General features: G+C 33.9%; 1 non-coding gene across 1 annotated transcript; it reads right to left on the reverse strand.

Moving 5' to 3' along the window:
• Positions 1 to 3146: 3146 nt before the first annotated feature.
• Positions 3147 to 3252, reverse strand: LOC122054405. Its single transcript, XR_006132721.1, has one exon. It is a non-coding gene; the product is annotated as a small nucleolar RNA R71 (small nucleolar RNA).
• Between the last annotated feature and the right edge of the window lie 420 nt (positions 3253 to 3672).

Raw genomic sequence — 3672 nt, forward strand, 5'->3', positions numbered from 1 at the left:
AGAAGTGATGCTTGCTTAGGTTTCACATGTTGGGATGAAGTTTTACCATAAACCCAACCTATATGGTTCGGCCACTAAGAGACATTAGGGTTAGAGATCGAATTATGTTTTCCATGTATCTTATATGCCATGATTTTGAGATTTCCATGCTTCTATGTTTAATTATGCACACTTATGATCTATACATGATGGAAACCCTTATGCTATGGTGTGTATTATTTATGATGAAGCTATGTGCAAATTTATGCATGAAATATATGATGTGCTGTGTGCCTATTTATGCATGAAATATATAATGTGATGTGTGCCAAATCTTTACATACCATCATGATGAGCTATGTGCCCAAAAGTCTATATGGTATGATATGATAAAAAAATGACACGATGTATAAGAAAAGATAAGAACCATGATATGTATAAACATGCTATTTTACTTTATGTACGGCTTGTACCAAGGGTGGGCTCCATAAGCGCCCCGGGGTCGATGAACTAAGAAACGGGCCTCGTTAGGGATGAGCTCCTATGTGCCCCTAGGTCGATGGACTAAGAAACGGGCCAGTATGTATGCCTTGTAGGGTTCAAGACTTGCTACCTTGGACATACATAGGACGTGCGCATTTATGTATGTGGTACAAGCCGGGGCCCCAATCATGTTAAGATTATGTTTAAGTATGTATATTATAATTTTTCAAATGACATATTGCATATGTTTTTATGATACATGTTTATGAATTCACCTTGCATATACCTTATGATTATGCCATGATATATATGATGATGTTATGATATGTCAGGGTGCAGTTGATGATTATGTTATGTTATGCCATGATACCTTATGCTTACGTTATGATATGCCATGATATGCTGCATGATATAATGAATTTCCTCCATGTGTTATGTCTTGTGATTTTAATATGTTATACGGTTTTTGTGAGTAGGAAAGAAACTTACTGAGCCATGAGCGCTCACAGCTTACTTTCTTGTACCACAGATAAAGGCAAGGAATGGATGAACTAGGGGAGCAGCAGGAGGGGCTAGAAGGATGTGTGTGGTAGTGCCTTGGCTAAAGGAGAAAGACCTGCTTTTTGTTTAATAAGAACTATGTTTAGTTATGTTACTACTTTATGACTCCATGACATTAAATTTTGTGTTTGGGCATTATGACTTACAAATCATGTTAAGTATGTTATGTGATTTTATATGTCTAGGTGATTAGTCATGTTGGTTTTAAAGAAAAGAAATGTTTCTAATTTTTTTTATAAATAAGACTTCCGCTGTAGCAAGTAAGTATACATAGGTATGTGTAAGTAACCCCTGTCGCCTTTGCAGGAGGGGCGGGGCGTTACATTCTTCCCTTTCTCTTCATAGATTTTGGGATCAAGATGCTTGTAATCTTCTTATCTTTGGGTTTCTTTTCCTGTTCTATGGATTAGATCTCTTTGTTCTAGGATGGAGGGAGTATTTGTAATGTGATTTGATGTAAACTTTTGTAGATTTGCTAATTTCCTATTTCTATGATGTTGTCTTGTTTGTATCTATTTGATCTTGTGTGGATTGATGTGATTGGACTTAATTACCATACTTGATTGAATGTTTGAGTATCTTGTGGATCTTGTAGAGGTAATTCCTCATTCGATTATCCGAGGGACGTACATGACAGACAAGCCCGTGTAAGCATGATTGAGGGATAATCTTGAAGGTGAAATAAGGTCATTCAAGGGGGTAGGATAGATTGCATGCATTAATCTTTAATATCTTAATATGGGTTGCGAAGTAATGCATTTCTATGTTGATTATTCGAGGGACGCATGTGACAAGCAAGCTCGTGTAAGGACATCATATGAATCATTCCTAATTGATCATATTTAGATATAGATTTTAGTCCTAAGACAATTGTTTATTACAAGAGAGAATCGACAACCTTCTACAAATGATGGACAATTGAGGAGTAAGATTTGGTAGATCATTTACATTGAATAATATTACAAAGAAACCAAAACTCCTAGAACATCCTTTATCATAGCCCTTATCCCTATTTTTATACTTTTACTTCTATATTTTACTTTTCATAGTTGCACCTAGCTTTTATAAATCAATTGATTAGTTGTTTAGCTAATTCATGTTGAGATATCTTTAGTGGTTATAACAGTCTCTATGGATACGATATCTTTCTTTATTACTGACAACGTATCCGTACACTTGCAGAACGTTAACAAGTTTTTGGCGTCGTTGCCGAGGACTGCGCTTATAACATTATAGATTATCAATTAAGTTAGACTAAACATAACTTTTTTTTTCTTTTCATTAGCATAGTTGTAACTAATCTTTAGAATTCTATTTTGATAATTTTTGCATATCTTACTACTTCTTGACAATTTATTTTGTTGTAATTCTAATTCTAATTCTACATTCTTGATTTCTAGCATTCTAGTCTAGCTTTTCTCTATTTTTTTTTATCTAATTTTTTCTCTACTTTTCTTTTGTAAACATATCTTGCAATATTGTTCTTATGTATGAGAAGATCAAACTTCGTAAAGGCATCAAGAATTACAAGAACTTATAAACACATTAGTTGATTAGTATATGGATTATTCTAGATATTTTTCATTTTCCTTTTGTCTTTTCTTTCTTGTTTTCATGATGCACTTTCTTTCTTGCAATTTAAATTCTACATTTTCTTTCTTGCTTTTAATATTGCATTTTATTTCTTGTCTTTGACTCTTCAATTTTTTTCCTTCTAATAATTTTTTCTTGAATATCCATGAGCACTAACATGTCAAGCAGGCCCATGAGAAATTTTTCTTCATCCTTTTCTGTAAGATTTTTATCTCCCATTGTGCAACCTCAAATTGAAGCAGAAAATTTCCAACTAGCCCCAGAGTTAATTTTCATGATACAAGGTCACAAATTTAGAGGAGAAGTATCAGAAAGTCCTTATCTGTATCTTGAAACATTCTTAGAGATTTGTGATATGGTGAAATGTGAAGGAGTGTCAGCAGATGTAGTTTGATTGATGGCATTTCCTTTCAGTATCAAGGATAAAGCAAGGACTTAGTTATATTCTCTCCATCCTCAAAGTATCACAAGTTGGGAGCAATTGGAGAAGCAATTTCTGAATCACTTTTTCCCTCCAAGCACAACAGTGTATATGAGGAATTGCATAACAAATTTTGCTCAGGCATATGGAGAATCATTATTTGAAGCATAGGATAGATTCAAGAGTCTTCAAAGACAGTGTTGTCATCATGGTTTTGAAAAATGGTTGATTCTGCACATATTCTATGGGGAAATTTCTTTCTCAAGCAAGAGTTTATTAGATTCATTAGCTGGAGGATCTTTTATGGACAAAAGTGTAGATAAAGCATATATGTTAATTGATCAAGTGACATTGAACCCCCATGAATGGTTGAACATAAGTTGGATGAAATTTCCCTCAAACATTCATGAAGTGCAAGCCGTAAATGTTATAGAGCCTGTCAAACAAATTGTAACTCAACCATCTATGAGTCTTGAAAATCACAAGTCACAGAATGGGGAGTTCAAACATTTGGGGAAAAGATTGAAAGTATTATTTCAAAATGGTTTGAAGGAGATCCTGTTAGCTAGAGCCCAAGAGCCAATCATTTAATGATTGTATTTTGGACTTATTGTATCATATTCTAAATAAATAAA

Source organism: Zingiber officinale, chromosome 3A, assembly GCF_018446385.1.
Source record: "Zingiber officinale cultivar Zhangliang chromosome 3A, Zo_v1.1, whole genome shotgun sequence".
Taxonomy (NCBI): domain Eukaryota; kingdom Viridiplantae; phylum Streptophyta; class Magnoliopsida; order Zingiberales; family Zingiberaceae; genus Zingiber; species Zingiber officinale.